Raw genomic sequence first — 27,834 nt, forward strand, 5'->3', positions numbered from 1 at the left:
TATGCATTTTTTTCAGAAACACATGGAAATTTTATGAAAATTAATCAAGAATCAGGTCACTATCCCAGGGACTAGGTCAGAAATGTAAACAAAACAAAACAAAACAAAGCAAAGCATTCTTAAGTCATTCATTGACTACAAAGGAAACTGTTATAGAAATTTTAAAATAGTTAACACTAAATGAAGACAGAAGTATTTCGTGCCAAAACTGAAACTAAACTGGTACTTTGAGAGAAATTTATAGGTTTAAATGTGAACATTAAGAGAGAAAATAGTCTGAAAATAAGTGAAATATTCAACTGAACAAGCTAGAAACACAAAAATGAATGGTACTAAACATAGGAGGAGAGAAAAAAGACAAGAGCAAAAATTAAAGAAAAAGTAGAGAAATCCTAGTGAGGATCAGCAAGGCCAAAGGCCGTTCCCCTGAAATGACCAATGATGCCCACACCCTTTCCAGCAGCCAGCACTCAGGATGGAGGATGGAGAGAAGCCTATGACCATGAAACAATACACAGGGGTTGCCAACGGCAGCAAATGCCAAAAGTCGGCTCAGAAGCATCTGTCCCACGGCCTTGGAGGCAGCTCCATCACTGTCTCACGAAGGTCCTGAACTCAGGGCACTTCCTCTCCCACCCAAAGTGCTTTTCTCCAAACCCGCAAGTGTTACCACCACTCAGCAGTTCCTAGGTCAAAAACCTATAAGTTCTTCGCCTTCTGTCTGTGGTTACTTGCGCAATAACAGGAAACTGGATATAAAGGCGAACGTTATTTAAAATACCTTAAAGATACTACACAACTAGCAATATGCTAAAAAAACCTCTTTTTTCTGCATGCAGAGAAGAAACTTTATAAGAGCAACATTCATGCGTATGCGTGCTGTTAAATCATATGCCACGTGTTTAATGTGGCTTTTAAAATAATATGTACAGGTATTTGTGAGTTTTGCAAAGGCTTTTGAAACATGATGATCACATCTAGCAACATTGTTAAAATAGGGAAAGATCACTCGATCTTCTGCCCAGCGGATAACCCGGATGCATGTCCCCTCACCAGACAAACACACACGCTCAGCAAGATGCAGGTGTGAGGTCCTCACCTCCTAGGATTCTGTTACTTCCAGCTGCTAGTTACAGAGCGATACGAAACGAACCAGCTTGTTTCACTTGCTTATGTACGTGGGAATGGAGCACAAGGATGTAGGTTTTCCTTTTCCTTTTTAATCAGCTAATCCAAATCCAAAAATGATTTGGTACATGTTATTATCACGCTGCACTTCTAACTATGCTTGGAGACGATGAGCAGTATATTAGTCTATGAAGCCAGACATGCAATAACCAGGCATTTGCCACATTTTCCTTGGAATATATATATATTTAAAAAAGAAAGCTGTATTTGAGTTACGGTTCCATGTGGTATCTTGGGCACGATACCTTCAAGAATCCCAAGTTTCCCTCACAAGAAGTGGTGATAATGATGCCTTTCCCGCAGTGTTGTCATGGAATTGAACAGGCAGGTGTGGAAAGGTGTGAGACCCTCAGTAAGATGAAGGAAGGCAGGTTTGAGTTGGTGGGGATTAAATTCCAGCATGGAGAATTAGCTAGACTGAGAATAGGCACAGGAATCATCAGAAATGTACTTCCTGTAGCACAGGAGTTTCCTCTAGTAAACGGGGAAGAAAACTGTTAAATGAGGATTCCGAACGCGAATAGCTACAGCACTTCCTCTCTGGGCAGAAAGGTTTACCAGGAACGGTGCTGCAGGTAATCGATACACTTGCTAAAACAAGCACAGGGGCATTTATTAGAATGTGCCAGTTACACACTGGGTGACTCACGAGACATAATCACCCCTTGAAGTACTCGCACTGCCCCACACGATGCTGATGCAGAAATTGTACAAACGTTAAATAAAATGTACACCCAAAACTCAAAATTGTACGTAAAATTTTTAAATGGGTAATGGGATATAAAAATTGAATCCTGTAAGTTATAAGTATATAAGAACAGTGGAAGTTAAATATAAACATATATAGGTAAGCTATGAGAAAAGCGTTTATTAGATATACTGCTGATTTATAATTTAAAGTTTCTTACTTCAAAAACTATTTGAAACTGCTAAAAATAAAAGAGGATGAAAATGGAAAACGACCAGCTCATATATTAACTAATGAGGAAATAAATTTATCAGAATCATGACAGAATTGACATCAAAACAGTTGATATGATTTGTTATTTAAGTTTTAAAGAAGACAGTCAGAATACCGGCAATGATGGCTGATTAGTTGGTATATGTAAGTTCATGAGCTGCGTGACTCAGTCAAGATGTCAACTTTCCCCACGTCGGTCTATGGGTTTAATACAATTGTTCTCAAGCGTCCAGCTTTTTATTTTTTATTTTTTTTGTATATATAGACAAGCTTCTTCTAAATGTTATACGGAAAGGCACAAGGCCTAGAATAGTTAATGCTGAAAAAGAGACATAAAGTGGGAAGAATTACCCTCCCCAATATTAGGGCTCACAGTGTTCAGGCCAGACGGAGGGGGCCATGTGTACGTCGGGCGGTTTCCGGCAGCACCCCAGCAGCTCCGAGCAGCTGAGTCAGACCTGTGCCCGGCGGGGCTGGAGGAGCAGCCCCCATAGAGAAGCCCAGACTCTGTGATTTTGGGGTGTGGAGTCATGTGTAACCAGTGCCACACACATCACCATCCCTCCCCACCTAAAGCAGCCCAGAAGACCTTCCCTCGCCGCAAGATGGGGAACCCATTGGTGAGGGAGAATGACATTTCTGAAAAAGCACGTGCCTGGGTGGCTGGCAAACAGGGCCCTCGTTTCATGGGAGATGCCGGGAGCAGCGTCTGCAGAGGCCACGTGGCCGCCTTGACCCTGGGGAGAGGGGTCTCCAACCCAGGGTCTGACCACGTTGAGGCTGGGGCAGCCCACTGACCACGAGGGGTCCCAGTAACACACACAGCTGGACCCACTCGGTCCTGTGCACACGCCCAGGAGGAGGCTGGAAAGGGGGCTCGGTGACAGGTGGCCTCAGCCCGAAGTCCGCCTCACGGTGGACCTGCTGGCCTGTGACTCCCGGGCTCCCAGGTGCACACGTGCACCAACCTGCACAGCCGCTGGCAGTGCCCCCAGCTCCCTCTCTGCGGGACCGGCCATTGGAGGGAAGGAACTAGACTTGTCCTCAGCAGAAGATCGAAGCCAAAAGCAATAGCGCGTTCCCGGGGGGACGGCAGAGATCAGCGCCGCTCTCAACCACTTGGAAAATGAAGAGCTTCTAGTTCCTACGATCCTGATTTGGCCTGCGTGCAATACATGCCCCTTGGAAAACAAAGGCGTATTTTATATGCTTAACAAGATGGGGACCACTGCACACTTGCTGTTCCGGGGAGTTCCGCGCTTGCCCGCCAAGCCAACCCCTGGCCGCAGGCCGTCAACCTCGGCAGAGGCTCCGTGTGTGTTTTTACCAGGAGCCACTTACCCTCACATCACAGGGACAGCCGTGTCCCTTCAGCATCTGAGCTGGGATGTCTTTCACTCAGCAGGAAACCTGACTGCCTCCCCCGTCCCTGGCCTTGAGGGTGTCAGCCAAGTAGGATCTGGAGCCGGAAGTCGTGCGCCCTCTGGAGGTGAGACGTGTGAGTCAGAGCGGGGAAGAAAACCCCGAACATCCAGGGGGCCCCGTGTTTCTCAGCGCCCACGCTCTGGGGGACGGCTCTCCCCTCCGGGAGGAGGACGTGCTGCACCCCCATCCGCGAGAGGGGGGAAGAGGCACAAGGGGAAGCGATGAGCCCCTCAGGGCTGCATCAGAAGGAGCCCCCAGCTGCTCCAGGCGGTGGCGCCAGCCGCAGGCCCCAGGACCAGATGGCGCCTGGCGATAAGGGTTGAGACGGAGCTCACGGGCACCCTGAGCCCTCTGTGCACGCCTTGCGGCAGGGATGCTGGGTGTCTGGGGTGCTCTAGCTCCTAGGGTTTCTAGAACAAGGTCCCCGTCTAGAACCCGCTGGTGTGGGACGGCAGGGTGAGAGGCCATGGGGCTCCCAAGGTTCGGGAAGCAGGTGGTGGCCTTTGGCACGTGCACGATCCCACCTGCTGCAAGGCTGCAGGAGCTGGAATCCCTGCCATGGTTTCCCAAGATTCCTGCACCTCCCTGCATCTTCTGCCATCCGGCAGGTCAGGTCCACCCACGCTACCTGCAGGTCTAGCAGGAGGGCGTCCGGCGTCCCAGTGGCGTGGAGTCAGCAGGCAACCACATAGCGGGAGAACCAGGGGTCGTTTCAGGCCACTGAGCTCTGGGGGGGGGTTTGCTTACGCAGCGTTGTTTATCTTTTTTTTAGCAATAGCTGAGGAATACCTGCTCCCCACGAGCCATGCAGCATGGAGTATTCAGTCTCCCTCCACATGCCAGCGATTGTGCCAAGATGAATAAAATACTTTAGGCCACAAACACAACCCTCAGAAAAAAATTATGCTTAAAGATCTTGAACAACAATTAACAGCCAACAGAAGAAAACGCGACGAACTTTCTGACAAGCAGGAGCCGCAGTGCAGGAAGGTGTGTGAAGAGACGGACTGTTCTCGGGCACTAAGACGTGCGGATATTCTCGTTAGGTGACTCTGGACTAGCAGGGCGTGAACTGACCCTTTATCTTGCCACATCCTGTTCCATAACTATTGCGGACACACGTGATAAGGTGAAAGCGGTGGCTGGGAGTCAGCTGGTCGGTCACCCAGGAAGCCCGGCGCTGCCCTGTCTGGTGGGAACTTCTGGCAGCCGCCCCCGCAGGCTGGTGCGGAGGCGGGTCAAGCGCTGTGTCCCTGGAGTGATCCCGTCCCGTGCTGGGGGTGGGGACCTGGTTACTGCAGACGGCAGCCGGACACTTCCCCAGCACAAAACGCAAGGACAGGACCAAAAACCACTCCAGGCTGACGGGCAGCCGCCCGTGCGCTCGCCGGGCCGTGGGGCCAGCAAACCTGCAGCCCTCTCGCAGGCTGGAGCCGCAGTCCTGCGCCTGCAGGGCATTAACGATGGGGCGAATGAGTGAGCGGCCCAGCGGACAGGGAGGGAGAAGGGGGCGCGTACACGTGCACAGGAGAGCAGGCCAGGCGCGAGACCCCCCCTCCCCGCAGGCAGGATCCCTCTGAGGACCCCGACTGCACGAGACAGGAGACAGTGGGACCGGAGCCCGGGGCCCCGTGTCCTGTGGCATTTATCCCTGGAAAGTTCTGCCACCAAAACGGAGGCTCGACACAGTGTCTGGAATGCGGGCAACTCACATCTTAGGCCTCACCTGGTGAGGTCTGCTCGACACCGCTTCCACTGCTGCCAAAAATAAACGAGCACAAACTTTGTGTCTCAGACAGCAGCAGTTGTCACCACACAGCTCTGCAGGCCAGACGTCCAGAACGGGCCCCACGGGGCTAAGCTCGAGGTGCCAGCCGGCCGCCTCCCCGCTCTGGGCTGACACAGGCCTTGCTCCACCTCTTCCCCGAGTCCACCTCCCCCTTAAGGACGCTGTGTCTACACTGGGCCCACCTGGATGACCCAGGAAAACCTCAACTTCAAGTCCGGTTGATTAGCGCCCCTCATTCCACCTGTCTTAGTCCCCCTTTGCCACACGCAGTAACATATTCGCAGGTTCTGGGGATTTGGACGGGGATGTCTTTGGGACCCTTATTCTGCCCATTCTTGGATAGCAGCTAAAAACTGAGATTCGGGAGGTTAGCTGAGTCTTCTGTAGGTCAAAGAAAACTTGTGGTAGGGCCCCTGAAATCCCAGTAGCTCGTCCTGAAATGTGCACCTGGCCAAAGGGAAGATCAGATGTTGTCCTGTCCTGAGCTTTATCAGGGCACACGGGGCAAAGACACCTGCCAAGTGCTTCTCTGGCTGTGCCCGTAAGCAAGACTTCTCTGGCCACATCATGAGTGGAGGAGTTGGGCTGAAAATATTGGGATGTCCAGCTGGGAAAACTTCTCAAGCCTTCAGACGACAGCTCAAGTGCAAGTGGAGGAGTGAAGGTGTTCCCGAGGTTAATGAATGTGGTGGGTCACTGAGGGGGTCACATGTACAGCCACCACCAAGAAGACTCTGAAGGGCGTACAGCCAATTGCCACAATGTAACCTCCTGAAAAACCTCAGATCGAGGTGGGTACTAACGGGTCCAAAGCTGAAGACGGTACAAATGTATTCACACTCGGGCCAGGAGGACGGTCCTCACCAAGCTAATGACGGGTGACAGGCCCCTCGCCCGTACGCTGTGTAAACACTTCTGGGAAGAAATCTGAGTGCAGGCATTCAGGGGATACGATTCTCTCTCCGGCTTCCCAGAGCCCTCCCCAGACATACAGCCTGTCATCCATCAGCTCGCTACATGATGAGCTCGTACAAGACGAGAGAGTTGGCAAAAAAAAAAATGCAACCTTTAACGTGTAGCTACACGTCTCGGGGACTTTTCAGTGCCTGGGGCCAGCTGACGTTTTCAATTTCTGCTGTATTTCCACAGCTACATAAAGAATAACCAATGGTCAATTAAACTCGAATCGTTAATAATCTTTTTCTCATTACTTTAAACCCATATCAATCTAGCTTGACACTTACACAAGATTTCAGCCCAAAAGCCATAAATTTAAAAGCCCATCTATTTTTTATTATGTCCTTGGTGTAGCATGCTGGGCTCCTATGCCTTTAAAAGGAAGGTTTGCCAATAAGTGGGACAAAATTCCAGTTTAAAATGGTAGTAACTGGTTAAAAGTATAGACACTGAGGTACTGGCAGGAAGTGTACTGATGTGTCAAATTTGCTTTGAAATGCATCAAAAATCAGATTATTATTGAGTGGATAAAGAGAAAGGCAGATGGATAGTTACGTGATAAAGCAAATACGGTAAAATATTAATCCCAGGATCGAAATAATGGGAATTCAACTGCTTACTGCAAAACTCTTTCAACTTTGATGTATATTAGAATACATTCATAATAATTTTGGGAAGCATAGCAGGCTTCTGTCTTAGATGAAGGTATCCTGTTACCCACGCTTAACATCCTCTCAAAGCTTTTATAAAAATCAATTATTTTAGGCTTAGGGTTTCTACAAAAGAAATGAAAACTTTATGCTCTACTTTTCGTGTAATTTGCCAGAGATCCTCAGATGAGATCTATCAACAAAGACAGTATTACTTGGCTGTCATTCCTCATAGTAAGTGGCACATGGGGTTCCATGTGACGATGACCAGGCTACAGCTGAGCAAATTTTCCTATGACAACGAATACCGATTATATAAAAACGTATCAGCCTTAACTTGCTAGTCACGTTATTGTAGAGTCTTCTTAAGACAGTGATAACTTCCGGTCAGTTAAAAATCACTTGCTAATTGTCAAAATCTAGCTCCATTCAGGGGTTCTCTCTGGGCGGAGAGAGAAAGTTAATGTTGAGTGATTTCCCTGGTGTGCCCGCAGCCACCTGGATGAAGCCACCAACCTCAGCCCACTGGGGCGGCAGCAGCAAGAACCCTTCCTTCAGACGTACATACACACTGACCCCACCGCAGGACTCGGACCATCTAAGTGGTGGGTCGCAGGGCAGAGCTGATACTCAGCCCCAAGTAGACAGCTGGCACTCCCCGGCCCAGGCATCGCCCTGGGCCGGCAGCAGTGAACGTCGCTAGTGAGCTTGTTAGAAAGGCAGGGTCCTGGCCCACCCACATCCATTGAATTAGATCTGTGTCTTCAAGGATCTCAGGTTCTCTGAAGGCACTGAAGTCTGAGAAGTGCCGACAGACCCAGTCCCCTCAACCATCGCACCAGTGGCCCCCAGACGTTGTGTGAGCAGAATCACCTGGAGAGCTGAGTACGTATGGATTGCTGGGCCTTTCCTCAGAGTTCTGATTCAGTAGGACTGGGCAGGGGGCGGGGTGGTGGGAAGAGTCTGCATCCAACAAGTTCCTGAATGGTGCTGACGCTGCTGGCCCAGGGACCACACTTGAAGAACCGCTGTGCTCTGCGGCACGGCCACCCAGACACCGCCTTAGGTGCTACGTTTATGTGGAGGATATAAACGCTACTAACACCTTGCAAGCTGTTAAACTGATAGACAGAGCTTCCAGAAGTTAACCCTATGGTGTACACCTGCACTTTTAGAACATCTTCCTGTCTTCTGTGGAACTGCAATTTCTCTGCAAATGTGCAGTATTTCATCTGAGCTAAAAACTGAAATGCTGCAACTCTAGAAGCTACACCTGGAGGACGTCCAGGCACTGATTTTTCCACTTTAGTCACGTTTCCCTTTGATGGAAGAAAACCGGCATATACACCACGACACCTGTATTTCCAAGGAGACAACCATCAGAAGGCACCGTGTCCCATCACAGTCCGCTGCCCTTCATAACAAACCCTGAGCAGCTGCAAATTCCATCCCATTCACATGCTGACAGGACTCGAAGTAAGGGATCAGAAAAGAAAATTCAAGGGTCTTGTTGGTGCCTATCTGAACAGACAATAGTAAGAACTTTTCCAAATGTCTGAATTATAATCTCTAAACCCTGCCTCTCCTCTAATTGCTGTCTGGAAGCGCAAAGAAATCAGAACATTGTACCAAATGAAGAGCAAGCCTGCTTGAATGAGGGCAACTGCAGTGATTCCAAGACTTAAAAGAGGAAGCAGGGCCCAGTGAGTTTACAAAAGCACATTCACAGGATAGGAATGCGGCGGTACAGGCAAACATAGGTAGAGTAGGTAAAAATACCTACAGTCATCATCTTCAAAAAGTACGCCTCTGTTACACTGAGTCTTCCGGTACCTTGCATTGCTAGACTGTACAGAAGTGGGGTGGATACTGTAGACCAGGTGTGCCCTTTCTAGCCTGGGATATGCGTGGGGCACTGACCGGACTGCTTCCACACTGCTCTTCTGATTTGATTCAGACTCCACGCATTAACTTAATATTCTGAAAATGTGTCTTTATCACTTACTGAGGTCCATGGACTTTAAAAATATCTTACTATGCAGCATATTAACTCTACATTTATTGCATCTCTGCATGGATTAGAATTTAGTTCAAACAACACTGCTTACATTTCTAATGATGTAAATAACATCAAAGTAAACATAACTTTTTAAATTATTTATGATTTTTTTTAAAAATTTAAAATATTTTGGGGCTTCCCTGGTGGCGCAGTGGTTGAGAGTCCGCCTGCCGATGCAGGGGACACGGGATCGTGCCCCGGTCCAGGAGGATCCCACATGCCGTGGAGCGGCTGGGCCCGTGAGCCACGGCCGCTGAGCCTGCGCGTCCGGAGCCTGTGCTCCGCAACGGGGGAGGCCACAACAGTGAGAGGCCCGCGCACCGCAAAAAAAAAAAAAAAAAAAAAATTTAAAATATTTTGAATTCTGAAAAACTGTTCTTTCCATTTAAGATTTGATTTTTCAAATTCTACCTTGGGTCTCTGACCTTCTTCCTTAACAGACTTGGTTAAGAATAAGGCATGCACAAAATTAGACGTGTAACCCCAAAGCAGCGTGTTTTCCTCCTTTCTTGCCCTTTTCTGACCTGACCTATTGAGAGGAGGTGGAAGGGGAGAAAGGTAGAGGCAGAGTGTCCGTGAGATGCTCAGGTTGCAGCAGGAACGTCCACAGTCTGCAGGCTAACGGTGGGCCCGCAAGTGGGCGAGCGATGCAGAATGGAGGTGCCCCACGCAAGCTCCACCCTTCACACTTCCTACAGTTCTGACCTTTAGCTGAGTGAAGGCGGACATGGGTGCATAACCAGAGCGTGTGTGACGCCGGGTCAAGCTCCCGGGTCCTTTACCCGGGATGGAGTCCTCTCCTCCCCATTTGCTGACTGCAAACTGTACCTGACTTCTCTGCGACTTTCCTCCGTGAGTCCGCAAACTGGGCTCAGGAACCAGCCCTGCTCACAGCCTGCTTTTGTACAGGCCAGTGAGCTAAGAGCCCCTTTTATGTTTCCAAGTGGTTGAAAACAATTAGGGAATATTTTGTAACCCACGAAAATGGCATGAAGTTCAAATTCCAATGTCCACAAAGAAAGTCACATCCACATGCTCCCATGTTGTCAGTGGACACTTGCTGCCGTGATGCAGAGGGGGTGGCTGTGGTGGCCACCTGATGTGGGTCCCACGGCTCACGTTGTGCTTTTCACACCACAGGCCACGCGGTGCAATATCAATTGGCAGCGTTTCAAGCCCCCCACACACTCCTTACCATGACGTTCTACTTCCTTGTCAAAACAAGAGGACAAAAGTGGACTCAGTGAGCCAGACTGGGGTGCAGGGGCACGTGGTTAGTTGTGTTACAGAACCGTCACAACATCGTGCTTATTTTGCCATGACACTCAAGCTGAGCCCAGAGGATGCCTCATCCACCCACAGGCCAGACTGAGGCTCATCAGAACCCACAGACGGCACGGTCAGAACACGAAGAAAGTTTAAAGCAGAATATCTCAACAAAGCAGAACAATTAACCAATTGTGAGTTAAACAGATCACGGTTGATTGCAGCAGCCGTGGAAGTGGGCCCCAGCAAATAAGCTCGTGGAAGATTGTTAGCCTTTCGACTCAAGGATGTTGAAGAATTGAGGACATTGTGGCAACATCAATAGTTCACTAACAACAAGGAAAATTATCTCAAGAGCTCTTCCTCGACTCCTGACGAGTCAACAAATGTTACTGATAATATTTTCTCAAATGTTGTTGTTGACTTAAGAAGTCAGCAATTCAAAGTGACTTAAGAATTAGTCTTAGTCAATAGTCAGCCTGGATCAACTACAGACGAGAATATTTCAAAAGAAGTTGAGAAAAACATGGATTTGGTACAACCTGAAGTGGAATCCACTAAGATGTGTTATAACTGCTGGTGGTAAAACCTGTGGAGGGAAAAGCTTGACAACACTTTTGAGAATGTAAATTGTGTGAAGTTTAGGGTTATTTATTACCTACTTTGCAGCAGGTATTTTGATCTATCCTATCTCACTGAACCTGCAGTGACAATGGTGAGCTTTAATGCTCTGGTTACCTAATCTTCCCCAGGGCTGTGAAGTCTGTCAGAAATACAAGCTGAGCACTGAATTGCTCACCACACAGCAGCCCAGCAACTCAGCACCAGTAAAGCTCTATTGCAGCTGTTGAGTTCAAGGTGGAGACAAAGTTTTCTAAATGAGAACTGCCTTCTACCATTTTTATCAAACACTGAAGAACCGTGGAACTAGCTTGATACTGTGTCTTAATAAATTCAACCTAAAATTACAAGGCAAAACAATACTTACATGCAAAAGTTATACTGCACTAAAGTCATTTTGATGACAACTAATGTTTGAATTGAAAGTTACAGAGGGTTTGTACATTTCCCATGCTGTCAGAAGTCAAAACAAGAAGTGAGATCTCCATTCTCGTATACATTTGAAGCAGAACTATTTCCCAAGCTCAGCTATTGTAACAGTTCCAGCAGGGCAAAAGAAATTTCCACATTTCAAAATCCATTTAGCTGCATGTGAAGAGCTCCTACCTAACCTTCAACTGAAGGTGATTAATCTGCAACTTAATGAAATATTAACAAATATCAAGAGTAAAATCTAATGGAATTCTAGGACTACTTGCCAAGGAATGAATATGCTCAATTAAAATCAAATATTTGTGGGTTGATATCAGTGTTTGGTAATACCTATCTGTGTGAAAAGAAATTTTCAATGATGATATATGTAGAATTTCATTACAGATAAGCATTAACAGATGTACATTTGCAATTAATTCTGATATAAGGAATGTTAACTTTGAACCCCAATTAAAAAAATATTACCCCTCCCAAAAAATATTATTTCATTTTTCTCATCTGCAGATCTGTATTACAACAAAAATTGCACTCAATTTTATAATTATATTTTGAAAGTCGCTAGTGAAAACATTGTTGAGATTTGTTTCCTTTCCTTATCCTCAATTTTCCTCCTGGCCCACACCTAAAATATTTTCTATCTGGTCCTTCACCAAAAAAAAGTTTTCTAACCTTTGCTCCAGATATCACCTTAGTCCCCAAATTATACTTAGTATTTTTAGCTAATGCCTGTATCTGTCATCATCTTACATGGTTTTAAATTGTCATTCACAGAAAAATGTGTGGATGGATGGATGGATAACTTCCTGTTTTGTAGTCTTAAACACAGCGAGCCATGGCCAGTAGTTTACTGCTGTCCTGAAAGGGAGGTGGAGCCGTCATAAAACGCCTGGGGAAAGCAGGGCCTGGTCAGGGTCTTCACCACAGCCACATGTCTACAGGTGGCAGTTTACATTATTTATTTCAAAGGGCTTCAGTCCAAATTATGGCAAAAATAGCTTTACTGAGCATTTACAAAATATTATGCTATTTCCTTCTACATAGAGAAGCAGGACTGACACAATATACATTTAAAAATTGCCCTTCCAATGGCAATAGCTCATTGTTTTGTCAAACTACACTTTTTGGTAATTCAATATTTTGCCTTTAGACAACAAAATGCTATTGCAACTTTAAATGCAACTGAAGTAAGTTCCTAAATAACGTTTAACTATTGTAGTTTTTAGAGTTCTTCACCCTGGAATCAGCAGCTCAGCAGAATGTTATTATCCCCAGGTCTCACTCAGGGAACTTTTCTTTAAGGTAAACTGATAAACAGAAATGGAACCGTAAGTGGATTCTCTAGTATCAGCTGTTCAAGCTTCCAATGGTAAGTTTTGAGACAACCTTAAGCAAGCCATTTCTCTTGTAATATATTATTGTTAAATTAACAAAGCAAGTCATTCTGTTGCTTCAGTCTTTAAAAATTATGAAATTATCCAATACTAATTCTTCTGCTCCTCCTGGCTGCTTGTTTGCCCTGATGGAAGGAAAAAACCAAATGTCAAGTTCAAGTCATTAGCAGTTCACACCCAATTTTTTGGCTTAAAAAAAAAGGAAAAACAAAACAACAAAAAAACTAACAGGAAGCTTTCACTATAAACAAATTACACTGTCTTCCTGAAACTAACAATTCAATTCAAGGGTCAAGCCTATGGTGGGTCCTTTTTGTTGCTCTTTCCCATAGGGTATAGGAGAGGTTTTACCTAAGGCATTAGCTTTGTGTTCTAGTTCACAAAGTCAATCAATTTTTCAGATTATTTTCATGTAGGAAAGGCAGAGTTAAAAAGTCAAACATTTCAAAACCTACTCATAATGTGATCTCTTAGATGACCAAAAAGTTAAATTAAATTTTAAAATTGAATGAGTTAACAAAAGAGAAGTATAATCACGGATCCCAGATTGTGTTATTCCAATTAGCTGCCTTATTCTAGAGGAAAATAGAATTAGTAAGGCAAAGAAATGTGTAATAACAGCTAGCAAGAGACTGTCAAGAAATCACACTGGCTTTCCAGACAACACACAAGTAGATTTTAATTTTGTTATTTAAAACTTGTTTAAAGCCTGCAGACAGGGCTTCCCTGGTGGCGCAGTGGTTGAGAGTCCGCCTGCCGATGCAGGGGACGCGGGTTCGTGCCCCGGTCCGGGAAGATCCCACATGCCGCAGAGCGGCTGGGCCCGTGAGCCATGGCCGCTGAGCCTGCGCGTCCGGAGCCTGTGCTCCACAACGGGAGAGGCCGCGACAGTGAGAGGCCCGCGTACCGCACACACGCACACACAAAAACAGCCTGTACACATGAGCACTGCAACACTGGATGCAACAGAACCATCTGTGTCTATTTTTGCTTTTTTAAATATTAGATATAATGGCTTGAATCACCTTTGATTCTTTATTAACAGAAGGTCATGTTCACTGTTTCAAGAGAAAATATGTTAAAATCAGTGCCTGCCTAGTAGGCCCATCATAGTCTCTTCGTCTTAAAACAACGTCTATTAAGAGAGAGAAAAGAGACAGTGTAAAAAACTAAGAAATGGGAATGCCAAAATATGGACAAAATCACCACCAACTCAAAAGGAAATGGAAATAGACTAAGAAAATGTATCTTCACGAAATAAAGAATATGTGAAAAAATATCCAAAGATATTCCAATTGTTGCATTACAAGCTACCCCCAAAACTCAGCCGCTTAAAATAATACCCATTCTCTTATATTTCCTGGTTTTGTGGGTCAGAAGCCGGGCAAGTCCAGGTGGGGGACCCCTCTGCTCCATGTTGCACTGGTGGCTGTCACCTGCTGGGCTCAGCTGTGCTGCTGAAGGGGCAGTGACACAGCCTCTGCACGGTGGTAACCTTAGCCTGGCGAGGCTTCCACGGCGGGGCTCAGAGTCCAAGAGCAAACATTCTAGTGGACAGAGTAGAAGCTGGGTGGGCTTCCATGCTGGGCCTTAGAAAGCATATGGATCCTGTGGTCATGCTTCCTTGGTCAAAACAGTCATAAGAACACCCAGGTCTATAAGGAAGGGACAGGCACTCTCCTCTTCATGAAGAAGCATCAAATACTTCGTAGCCATGTTTTAAAATTCTATGTTCAGAACCCCACTGTCCAGTCCCTGATAAGAATTTGTCCACTTTGACGTATTCACATATATTCAGAGGCAACAACTTCCAGAAAGTAACTAGGCCTAAGTAGGAGAGTCTAGGACTAGAATAGGACATTTTGAGCAGTGCATCACTTACAAATGAGGTTCTAAAGGAAGATCTCTAACAGTAAATGTGCTAGAAATTGTAGTCAGTCACTCACTTGTAGACCTACTTACTATATATCAAGGGTCTACTGTTTGCCAGGTCCTGTACTAAAAGATACAGATGCAGCAATAAAAAAGTTGGACATTTTCTCTGTTCTCACCACTCTGAGAATTAAGGTGCCCAAGAGCACAGGTAAGAAATGGGAAACCCTTTTGTCCAGCAGAGCCCCCACTGGACAGTGCATTTCCCAGTAGCTTCTAGCTGTTATCTCAGAGCCACCTGACAGATAACTAATGAAGAAGTGATGGTCAACTGGCAGTCCACACAGTCTGATTGTTTACAAATTCCAGATCTAGATAAGACTCACTTTACTTCAGGTTGAATTAAGAGAGAAAACAATAAAATCAGCACCTACACAATGAAAACCTAACCAAAGTCTTATAAGAAAAAAATTATATATATACCCCACTCAATTGTGAACATAAATTTTTTAAATGCAAAATAAATTATTATCCAAATAAATCCCTCAGTATATTAAAAGTGTAATACATTAAGACCAAGTTGGATTTACTCTAAGAATAAAGGTTTTAAAAAAAGAAAAAAACACATGATCATTTCAATAGACGGAGAAATAGCATGTGTTAAAATTTAACGTTGAGGGTCTTCCCTGGTGGTGCAGTGGTTGAGAGTCCGCCTGCCAATGCAGTGGACGTGGGTTCGAGCCCTGGTCCGGGAGGATCCCACATGCCATGGAGCAGCTAAGCCTGAGAGCCACAACCACTGAGCCTGTGCTCTAGAGCCCGCCAGCCACAACAACTGAGCCCACGTGCCACAACTACTGAGCCTGCACGCCTAGAGCCTGTGCTCCACGGCAAGAGAAGCCACCACAATGAGAAGCCTGCCCACCACAATGAAGAGTAACCCCCGCTTGCCACAACCAGAGAAAGCCCACGCACAGCAACGAAGACCCAACACAGCCAAAAATAAAAACAAATGAATTAATTAATTAAAAAACAACAACACTAAGTGTTGGTGAGTATATGGAGCTACTGAAAAATCTCATTCAGGGATGATGGGTCTTTAAATCGGCACAACATTTTTGGAAAACTGGCTTTATTTACTATAGCTGAAAATACACAAGCCTATGACCCATCAATTCCTGCCCTAGTTACATAAACAACAGAGACATGTGTGAGAATGTGCAAGATAACATTATTTGTAAGTATAAAAACAAAGGAAAATATACTGTGTATCATGTATAAAAAGTTCAAAAACAAGAATATATATATGCTTTAGGGATGTAAGTTTTTAAAATTAAAAATAAAGCCAATGAGGTGATGATCATAAAAGCTAGAATACCATATATATTTTTGGAGAAATAGATATAGGAAATATCCATTGGAAATATGGAAATATCCAATATCCATTGGAAATATGGAAATGGAAATAGGTTCTGTACCTATTGGAACAATGCTCAATGATAAGTCACTGAGGTGTACACATTTGTTTTATATACATGTCTTCAATATATTATATTTCACAATAAAAAAGAAAAGGGGGAAAGAATAATAGTGAAACAAGATTCTACTTGTAAACAGTGGGAGAAAATTCAAGCCAACAATAAGAAGCACACTTAATTTTTGAACTCTGCAGATATTTCTGCTAAACTCATATATATCATATCTATGGTTATTGAAACTTCTCTATGGTTAGAAATTTATTGTTTTATAATTTTAAAAGCTACATCTAAAACATGTCAGAATCAAACAAGAATGCTTGCTACCACCACACTGATATAATAGTACTTGGGGATGTTATCTAATAAAATATTGGAATAGAAAAAAATAAGGAGCATAAATTTGGAAATTAGGTGTCAAAATTATCACTCTTTGCATGTTTACTTAAAAAAAAACTCAAGGATGCCATGTGAATAAAAATATTGAATGAAAGAATTATCTGCAAATTGACAGCTTTTTCTCATACCAACAATATATTCTTAGGAAATATAATAGAAAAATAGGCTTCATGGACTACTTCATTATTATAAAATAAATATAAATATGCATACATATTTATTATACACTTATCTATTATAAATATTTAAAATAAATAAAATAAAAGAAGGGATAAACTTATAATTTATAAAAGAACTATATATTTTTAAATAACTTACAAAGAGACACATAAGCAGAAAAGCATATCATGTTCTTGAATGAAATCTTCAAAATTATAAAGATCTCAATTCACTGAAAATTGATCTACGAATTGAATGTAATCCAAGTCAAAACCTCAATATGAATAAATAACTCTGACATTCAGCTGAAGAAATAAATCGCAAGAGTAAGAGGAAAGCAGCAGAAAGATAAGAAACTCCAACTTCTGCCCCTCCATAAAAGCAACGAAAACTTGGCCGGAACTGTCAGAATTCGCTTTTCTTCAGAAGTCGGAAAATTAATCAAAGGGTTACAGGAACCATAAGAGCATTTACTCAACAAAACGGCTGAATCTCAGTGAGAACCACATGATTTTTGGTGTCTGAGTCACCCCATTCCCATTGCCAACTCCCTTGCTCAGTGGTAGCCGTGAAAATAATTCCCTGCATCTCCTATACTGGATGGAGCAGAACAGACTCATTTACAAGAATTTTAATCATTTATTTTGACCTATCTGATGTCTCCCTGGAAGACTGGCTCAAAAGGCTTGTCTTTGTTTTACCTGATGCAGAACCGGCCCATGCTAAAGCATTTGTCTAAAATTGTTACAGGGTAATGCTTTCTTTGCTGCTGCCTGGATGACAGATAACATTTGGGGCAAAAAACTCACGAACCAAAAACCTTGGAAGGAAAGGCTAGAGAAGGGAATTGCCACAGTCCTGGGAACTGAGAAGTCCTTGTGCACACCTATGCTGTGCACAGGCTCAGGAAAGGTCCAAAAAGGACCTAAGTGCTCACCTCTGTTCTGATCTGAGGCTCAGTGAAGGAGTGAAGCTAAGACAGAGCTGTATACATCTTGGCTGAGGACTGAAGGTGTGTCCACACACACACACACACACACACACACACACACACACACAGCTCCTGTTCCAAGATGGGAAATGATTTGGTTCCAGATATTTAAGGAAATCTCTGTCCAGTCATTAGTTGACAACTAAGTTAACTGTATGGAGACTTCAACGGCTATAAATGACAAATAATACATACAGAATTTACAGAACTCATCCAGAAAGTCACTAAAACACAAATAAAAATGCCTGCTGTAAGCAGCAATAAAAAATTATCCTGGGAAGGGGAGAGAATCTGGTTTCTAGAGGGATCACCTTATAATGTTCATATAACCCGTTTTCAACAAAAAAAGGAAAGTGTGACTCATGCAAGGAAACAAGAAAGTGTGACCCATACACACGAAAGGAAGCAAACACTAGAAACCGTCCCGAGGAAGCGCACACGTGGAATTGTCTAGACCAAGACTCTAAATGTGTTCAGGGAGAAGACGGAAGCTATGCCTAAAACCGAAGGGAAGTTTGAGAATGAGGTCTCACCAAACAGAAATTGTTCGGTAAAGAGTGAGAAATCATAAAGAGGAATGAAATAGAAATTCTGACGTTAAAAAGTACAATAGGGCTTCCCTGGTGGCGCAGTGGTTGAGAGTCCGCCTGCCGATGCAGGGGACGCGGGTTCGTGCCCCGGTCCGGGAGGATCCCACATGCCGCGGAGCGGCTGGGCCCGTGAGCCATGGCCGCTGAGCCCGCGCGTCCGGAGCCTGTGCTCCGCAACGGGAGAGGCCACAGCAGTGAGAGGCCCGCGTACCTCAAAAAAAAAAAAAAAAATACAATAACTGATATGAAAAACTCACCAGAGGGATTCAACAGCAACTCCAGTTGTTAGAAGAATCAATGAACTTTGAGCTAGGTCAATAGAGTACCCATCTGAGGACTGGATGGAAAAAGAATGAAGAAAAAGGAGAAGAGTCTCAGAAACCTGTGGGACACCATCAGACATACCAGCATGACACATACCGGGAGCCCCACAAGGCAAAGAGAGAGAGAAAGAATCAGAAATATTATTTCAAAAACTATTGGCTGAAAAATTCCCAAATTTGATGAAAACCATTATTCTATACATTCAAGAAGCTCAACAAACTCTAAGTAGAATAAATTTATAGATGTACACCTAGATACATCATAATGAAATTATCCGAAGACAAAAACAAAGAGATGATCTTGAAAGCAGCAAGACAGAAGCAATCCATCATGTACCAGTTATCACAAATGAGATTAACGTCAGAAACCACGGATTCCAAAAGGCAGTGGGGTGCCATACTGAAAGTGCTGAAAGAAAAAAAACCATTTCAACCACCCTATATCCAGAAAGACTACCCTTTAAAACGAAGGAGAGGGGACTTCCCTGGTGGCCCAGTGGTTAAAACTCCGTGCTTCCAATGCAAGGGGGCACAGGTTCAACCCCTGGTCAGGGAACTGAGATCCTGCATGCCGCGCTGTGTGGCCAAAAAAAAGAAGAAGAAGGAGAAATTAAGAAACCTGCAGATAAAAACCAAAAGGGTCTGTCATGAGCAGACATACCCTACAACAAATGCTAAAGGGAGCCCTTCAGGCTGAATAGAAAGACACTAGATAATAACTCGAGTCCACATGAAGAAATAAAGAGCACCAGTAAAGGAGACTAAATAGGTAAATATAAAAGAATAAATGTATGTTTGTTTGTAACTCCTTGTATTTTTAATCTGATATAAAAGACAGATATATAAAGCAATAATTATAAATAATAAATATAAATCTATGTTTATGGGCAAGCAATGTATAAAAGAGAGAGAGAAGACACAAACTAAGGAATGAAAGAGGAGACATTATGCTGACCTTACAGAAATGAAAAAGGCTGTAAGGGAATACCACGAACATTTGTATGCCAACAAATCAGATAGCCTGGATGAAATGGAACAATTCCTATAAATGCACAAACTGCCAAAACTGACTCAAGAAGTAATAGACCTATTAGCTAAGAAGACTGAGTGATGATGATGATGATGATGATGAAAATTACAACTTCCAACAAAGAAACACTGAGCACTCAATATATTTATTGGTGAATTCTGCTAAAACTATAAAGAAGAATTAATACCAATCATTCTCAAATTTTCCAAAAAGAAGAGAAGTGAACGCTTTATAACTCATTCTATGAGGCCAGTATTTCTCTGATACAAAAGCCAGACAATGACATCACTAGGAAAGGGAATTATACAGCAATATTCCTCATAAACATAGAGGCAAAAGTCCTCAACAAAATACAGGAGAACTGAATGCAACAACATATAAAAAGGGTTATACCTTATAATCAAGTGAGATTTATCCCAGTTAGTAGAATATAGAAAAATCAATTCAGGTAATACATCATATCAATAGAATAAACATACGATCATCTCAATAGATGCAGAAAAAATTGAAAAAAATGCAACACCCTTTCATGATAAAAACATTCAACAAACTAGAAATAGAGAAGACCTTCCTCTACCTGATAGAGGCCATTTATGAAAAATTCACAGCTAACATCATACTTTTTTTAATAAATTTATTAATTTTTGGCTGAATTGGGTCTTTGTTGCTGCACATGGGCTTTCTCTAGTTGTGGCAAGTGGGGGCTACTCTTTGTTGCGGTCCGTGGGCTTCTCATTGCAGTGGCTTCTCTTGTTGCAGAGCACAGGCTCTAGACATGAGAGCTTCAGTAGTTGTGGCTCATGGGCTCTACAGCGCAGGCTCAGTAATTGTGGTGCATGGGCTTAGTTGCTCTGCAGCATGTGGGATCTTCCCTGACCAGGGCTCGAACCCTTGTCCCCTGCACTGGCAGGCAGATTCTTAACCACTGTGCTACAAGGGAAGCCCCTAACATCATACTTAATGATGAAAGACTGAACACTTTTGCCTAAGATTTGGAACATGACAAGGATGTTTGCTCTCATAATTTCTATACAACATTGTACTGGAGGTTACAGCCAGAACAGTTAGATAAGAAAAAAGAAATAAAAGCCATCTACAATGGAAAAGAAGACACAAAGCTATCTCTATTTGCACATGGCATGAGCTTATATATTGAAAGTTCAAAAATCCATTAAAAATATCTATTATAGCTAACAAACTAGGTCAGCCAGGTTGCAGCATACTAGATGGATATACAAAAATTAGTTGCATTTCTATATACTAGTAGTGAACATTCTGAAATTAAATTAAGAAAACAATTTAAAATAGCATCAAAAAGAATAAAATATTCGTTTTATTGATTAGTTTAACAATTAGCTTATTCATTAGAATTAATTTAACAAAAGATGTGCATGACTTTTACAGTGAAAACTATGGAACACTGTTGTATTAAATAAGATCTAAATAAATCAAAAGAGAATAAAACTGTACTACTTTCTCACACCGTATACAAAAATAAACTCAAAATGGATTAGAGACTTAAATATAAGGCCTAAACCCATAAAACTCCCAGAAGAAAACATAGGCAGTTCTCTCTTTTAAATAAGTCTTAGCAATATTTTTTTGGATACGTCTCTTCAGGCAAGGGAAACAAAAGCAAAAATAAACAAATGGGACTGTATCAAACTAAAAAGCTTTTGCACAGCAAAGGAAACTATCAACAAAATGAAAAAGTCGCCTACTGAATGGGAGAAGATATTTGCAAAAGATATTTCCAATAATGGGTTAATATCTAAAATGTACAAAGAACATATACAACTCAACATCAAAAGAGAAAACAACCCGATTAAAAAATGGGCAGAGGACCTGAATAGACACTTTCCAAAGAAGACACACTGATGGCCAACAGACACATGAAAAGATGCTTAGTATCACAAATCATCAGGCAAATACAAATCGAAACAACGAGATACCACCTCACACCTCTCAGAATGGCTATTATCAAAAAAACAACAAATAACAAGTGTTGGTGAAGATGTGGAGAAAAGGGAAACCTCATGCACTGTTGGTGGTATTCAAATTGGTGCAGCTACTATGGAGGTTTCTCAAACAATTAAAAATAAAACTACCATACGATCCATAAAAATAAATAAATAAACAAATAAATAAATAGACACCCAGTATTCATGGTATGGAAAACAATATTGTTACAATACAAATACCCCCAAAATTGAATTAGAGATTCAGTGCAATCCTTATCAAAATTCCAATTTCTTTTTATGCACAAAAGTACAACCTGGTCCTAAAACTCATATGAAATGCAAGGGACCCGAATAGCCAAAACAATCCTGAAAAAGGACAAAGTTGGAAGACTCACACTTCTCAATTTCAAAACTTACTACAAAGCTACAGTAACCAAGACAGTGTGGTAGTGGGATAGGGATAGATATTTAAAACAATGGAATAGAACTGAGAGCCCCAAAATACATTCATAATCAATGGTCAATTGATTTTTGACAAGGTTTCCAAGACGATTCAATGCAAGAAAACAATCATCCTTTCAACAAACAGTATGGGATAACTGCATATCCCTGAGCCAAAAAATGGATTTGGACCCCTACCTCACACCATAGGGAAAAATCAGTTCAAAATGAATCAAAGACCTAAATGTCAGCACTAATACTACAAAACTCTTAGAAGAAAACATGGGGGTACATTTCTATAACTTTGGCTTTGGCAAATGATCCTTTGATATGACACCTAAACCACAGGCACCCAAAGAAAAAAAGACAAATTGAACTTCATTAAAATGAAAGATTTTTGTGTATTAAAGGATTTTATAAAGAAAGTAAAAAGACAACCCACAGAATGGGAGGAAATAGTTGCCAGTTAACTGTCTGATAAAGGTCCAATATCCAGGATATATAAGGAAATATTACAACTAAACAATATATGTCAAATAACCCAGTTTAAAATGGACAAAGGACTTAAATAAAATTTCTCCAAAGAATTGGAATAGAATATCTCCAAAGGAAGGAATTTCTCCAGAAAAGACATAGAGATATACAGATGGCCAACCAGCACATGAGAAGGTGTTCAACATAATTAATCTCTAGGAAAATGCAAATAAAAACTATGAGATGCCATTCACACCCACTAGAATAGCTATAAAAAAAAAAGAAAATAGAAGATAATAAGTGTTGGCAAAGATGTGGAAAAATCAGGAGCCTTTCACACTGCTATAGAAATTTAAAATAATGCAGCCACTGTATAAAAGTTCGGCAGTTCCTCAAACTTTCTAAAAATAGAATTACCATATGACTGATAAGTTTCATTCCTACACATACACACAAGAGAAATGAAAAGATATGTTTAGAGAAAAACTTGTATATGACTCCTCACAGCAGCATTATTTGTTATAGTCAAAAATTAGAAACAACACAAAAATCCATCAACAGATGAATACATAAGCAAAATGTGGCATACGCACACTGGAATATTTTTCAGCCATAAAAAGGAACGAAACACTGATACAATCTTGAAAACATCATGCTAAATGAAGAGCACCAGACACAAAGGACATATACTGTAAGATTCCATTTATATGGAATATTCAGAAAAGGCAAAGCCGAAGAGCCAAAAGTAGATTAGTGGCTCAGGGGGTTGGCGGTGCCGGAGTTGACACTGATTCTAATAGGTATGGGGCCTCTTTGGGGATGATAGAAATGTTTTGGAACAGATGGCTGGTGAGAGTTGTACAATATACAAAAACGCTCAAACCAGCTGAATTGCACAGTTGAAAATGAAGAATCTTAAGTCATGTAAATTGCACCTCAATAAAAATATCTAATAAAAATACATACTAAAATATTTACAGATGAAATAACATCTGGGATTTGCTTCAAAATGATCTTGAGGTTAGGGGTTGGAGTAAATAATATCAATAGACTGGTTCAGTGTTGATAAACTTGTAGCTGGCCATGGTAAGAGGGGGTTCGTTAGAGCATTCTCCTTACTTTTGGATATATTTGGAACTTTGCATAATAAAATTATTTTTAAAGAACAACTAAGTAAAATGTTTTTAAAAGGATACTGAGGAATAGTTATTATAAAGCTGCATAATCAGAATCAGTGGACTGTGCTGGAAACTAATGCTGAGAAACAGACCTAAGAACATTATATGAAGGATTTGGAATTTTAAATCAGTAAGAAATAAATGATCAGTAATTGGGATACCTAGATAATCCTTTAGAAGAAAAATAAATGGGTTAATAGCCTTACCTCATACCATACATACAAATATAATCCACAAGGATTATATTTTAAATAAAATTAAAAATATATAAGAACAAAGTAGTAAATATGAAACAAAATTAGGGAAATATCAATGAATATGTAATCCTGGGGGCAGTTCTCCTAAGTCTAATAAAAAAAACAGATCTTGGAAATTTTAAATATCATAAACTGAGAAAAAATATTGCTCACATATGGAAAGAGGTTAATAGTTAAAGAGAAAAAGAGGTGTGTGTTTTTTTTAATTTTTGGCTGCATTGGGTCTTTGTTGCTGCATGCGGGCTTTCTCTAGTTGCAGCAAACAGGGGCTACTCTTCGTTGCAGTGTACAGGCTTCTCATTGCAGTGGCTTCCCTTGTTACGGAGCACAGGCTCTAGGTGGGCAGGCTCAGTTGTGGCACACAGGCTCAGTAGTTGTGGCCCACGACCCCTAGAGCACAGGCTCAGTAGTTGTGGCGCACGGGCTTAGTTGCTCCGTGGCATGTGGTATCTTTCTGGACCAGGGCTCGGACCCGTGTCCCCTGCATTGGCAGGCGGATTCTTAACCACTGTGCCACCAGGGAAGCCCCAAAAAAGGTATTTTAATGAAAAAATAATTTAAAGGGTGAACAAATAATTCACAGAAAAATGAAATACATGCCCAAGATACTAAGCACAGTTCCCTTTCTTGCTGTCTGATAACTGAGACTCTTTCTGCTTTGGAGAAGCCCCTTCGTGAGTTGTGGAGGCAAAAATGAGGAACTCCATTCACAAGAACGGAAACCGTAAGTTACTCTCTCTCCTAGGCCCTTACAGTTTGGGCATAGGCCTGTGATCTGGGCTAACAAATATTTTAAAAATAATAATTTCTATTTTTTGATGTAGACAGTTTCTTCACACTCTACTAGCAGATATATAAGTTGGCCCTACCTTTTCGGAGAAAATTTGTCAATATTTATCGAAAGCTGTTAAAAAAGTGAGGGAACTGACTCAGCAATTACACTTCTGAAAATTATTGTAGGGAAATAATCACACAAGTATAAAAATGCATCTACTAGGTGTTCATGATAGCATTGTACATCTCAGCAAAACAATGAGAAGCAGTCTGAATGCAGCACCAGAAGACTGACTACATGAACCATGGGGCACCCCTGTATGAGAACTAGATGCAAACATCGAAGCTGATGACTTGAAAAATTAGACTAAAAGCCAGTATCTGCAATAGGATCTCATATTCCTATGTCCATATGCATGTGCATGTGTTGTATACACACATATTCAGGAAAAAAATCTCAAAGTTTAAACATTAACATGTCAACAGCGCTTACTTCCGGGTGTGAGCACCTAATAACTAAGAGCTTTTGGTTTTCCCTTTTGTTTGTTCGCTTTGTTTTGTTCACGTATATTTTCTATTTTCCAAAATAATATATACTGTTCAAAAGTGGGCACGTATTTAGAAATAATATCTTCTCTGAAGTAAAAAATAAATTTCCACCAACATATTTTTGTTTATCTGTATCTTAAATGTCCCATAAAATGACTTCATACTCTACAAGTTATACTAAGAATAGAGGGTTTTATTAATCATGGACAAACCACACTCATTATATCAGAGCAATGATCCACTTTTTTTTTTCTGAAAACAAGTTTTATATAAATAAGTGTTTAAATACATTACATAACATTAAAACTGAAGGGGAAAAAACCCCAAAGAAAACCAAAAACCAGCTTGTTACTTCACGTGGCATTGGGCAGCCGCTGCTAGTAAGTTGCGAGCTCTACAGCTACGTTGACTGATACATCGGTTTGAAATTTGTTCCCTTGTCCAAAGTTTAACTCTGATAGAAGGTTGGCCTCACATTCTAGTTTGCTCATCGATCAGCTGGGATATGTCTAGTCAGAAAGACCTTGGTGGCAAGCCAGATGTCCTATCACCTCAATAGAACGAAGGTGGCTGCTCTAAGCTCTGCCCTCCTGGTCACGTTGGAGATACCAGGAGATACCAGATCTGGAGATACCAGATTCCCTGACGATCAAAGACTCCCTCTAGCAGTACAGCTGCCGTCGCTGCCTCACCCCATCCTCCACTCTCAGCTTCACCGAGGGCTGTTCAGGTGGCGACATTCTCTTAGGGCAGGGAACTCTGTAGAGGGATTGCTGGGAGCTTCTGGCCAGACATAGCCGTCTGTGATCTCAGGGCTCTGGACTTGGCTGACACATCACTGTTATTGCTTTGTCTCAGGCCGGACCCTGCCAGGCGCCTACTGCTTGACCTCTGTTTAAATGAGGGACTTCAAGACTACACAGCATGGCTGTTTTCAGTTTATTGCGTGAAGCAGTTACACTCGTCCAAGTTAACAGCAGACCCCAAGTGGTTACATTACACAAGCTGCGAGGTCTGTAAACTTGTGACAAGGGACAGAAGGAAAATTCTACTCATGCAAGGAAATCCTCACTTAAGCTTCAACGAGCCAGGAGCACTTAAAACCCATGAACCTTCAGCTGATCGCCCTTAGCCAGTCCAATCTCTGCGAGGAACTGGCATATGTTCTTGCGCTGGTCACCCTGTAGCTGAATTACTTCTCCATATTCTGGACGCTCAATTACAGTTCCCTCGCAGGCAAATTTCTTCTTAAACGCCTTCACTAGCTTCTTTTTATCGTAATCATCAGCGATCCCCTGGACAGTAGTAAGGGTCTTCCTGCCGTTTCTCTGTTGAATTCTTATACGGATATAAGATCATCACCCTTACTTGCATCAGCAAAGGGGTCGAAAGAGTGGAGGTTCTGGATGGCGGACATACGATACGATTCCTTTTCCTCGGTGGAAACGGCCTGCGGAAGGCGGCGGCTGGAGAAGGCGGGCGGGGGGTACGGAGCGTCGGGAAGCGAGGGGGCTCGAGGGGGAGGCTGCTGGGTTCTCGGCGGCGGCTCAGTGACTGGGGCTATGATCCACTTTTTAATTCAACTCTGGCTTGTCCTTCAGTAAGTAAATGAAAGCAGTGAGCTTTGGACAAACCCCGTTTAAACGGGCCACCATCTTAAAGATTCAGGGAGATTTACCACACCAGCACACTTGCAGTAAGGTCTGTGGGCTTTATATGTGGAAACTTTTGTTATTGTACCTTTTCCTTTGGTATTCTGTTCTCTTGAACACCATTTATCCTTAAATGCAAAAAAAATTTTTGCCATATTTTTATAATTCACAGACTTTGCTAGGACTGTGCCATAACTAGTAATAATAGAATTATGTGTAATAGGAATCCTACACGTTGGACATAACTCCAACGCTGCAACTTATTTAAAGATAGATTTTTTTCAAGTTGGGCTTATAAATCATTTACAAAGAAACTGAGCAGGCCTGAAACTACAGTCCAACTGTCACATTCTTGTAATGTGACCACAGCTGCTCGGGGCTGGAGGCCGCAGCGGTGAGGGAGCGCAGAGCTGAGGGCCCCGCCAGACCGTCAGGAACAGAACTCTCGCACTTGCCAGATATTAGATCAACAACCATTAAATATAATATGAACCATCTTCCGTGGCCAGGGCTCAAAAGCTGCAAGTACAAACAGCTACAGATATGTCACTGGAGACGCGGGGCCCAGCACACCGACGGTCCCCAAGCTGCAGGGGGAACCTCGCCTCCACGGCCTCAAGCCCTCCTGTCACAAAGTTCTGGTTCTCTGGACCCAAATGCACAGATGCGTCCACTCTCCGTGAGTTACGCACACACGTCGGACCCCACGTCTGCCTCACAACACATGTACCCATTTGGCTTTTACGGGGGGAGGAAATGGCCTCAACTGTGCAAAAACCCAACACAGGTTTTGGGCTCTCGCCTGAGGGACTTGGTTCCAGGGTGTGTGAACCTGGTGTTCGCTGCTGGTAAAGAACAGCTCTGTCCTGAAGGGGGTCAGAGGTCCAGCGGCCACGCCTCCCCCCTACCCCGCTTACAATGCCTTTTACCTCTCTATTCTGTGGATCAGATAAAAATAATACATCACTTA

The 27,834-nt window shown here is 42.7% G+C and overlaps 1 long non-coding RNA gene and 1 pseudogene across 2 annotated transcripts in view; both read right to left on the reverse strand.

Annotated features, from left to right (window-relative positions):
* Positions 1 to 27,834, reverse strand: part of LOC115851230 (uncharacterized) — a 153,066-nt gene that overhangs the window by 65,455 nt on the left and 59,777 nt on the right. The window lies entirely within an intron of this gene.
* Positions 26,142 to 26,737, reverse strand: LOC115851229 (eukaryotic translation initiation factor 1 pseudogene; annotated as a pseudogene).

The sequence above is a fragment of the Globicephala melas genome, chromosome 14 (genome assembly GCF_963455315.2).
Source record: "Globicephala melas chromosome 14, mGloMel1.2, whole genome shotgun sequence".
Taxonomy (NCBI): domain Eukaryota; kingdom Metazoa; phylum Chordata; class Mammalia; order Artiodactyla; family Delphinidae; genus Globicephala; species Globicephala melas.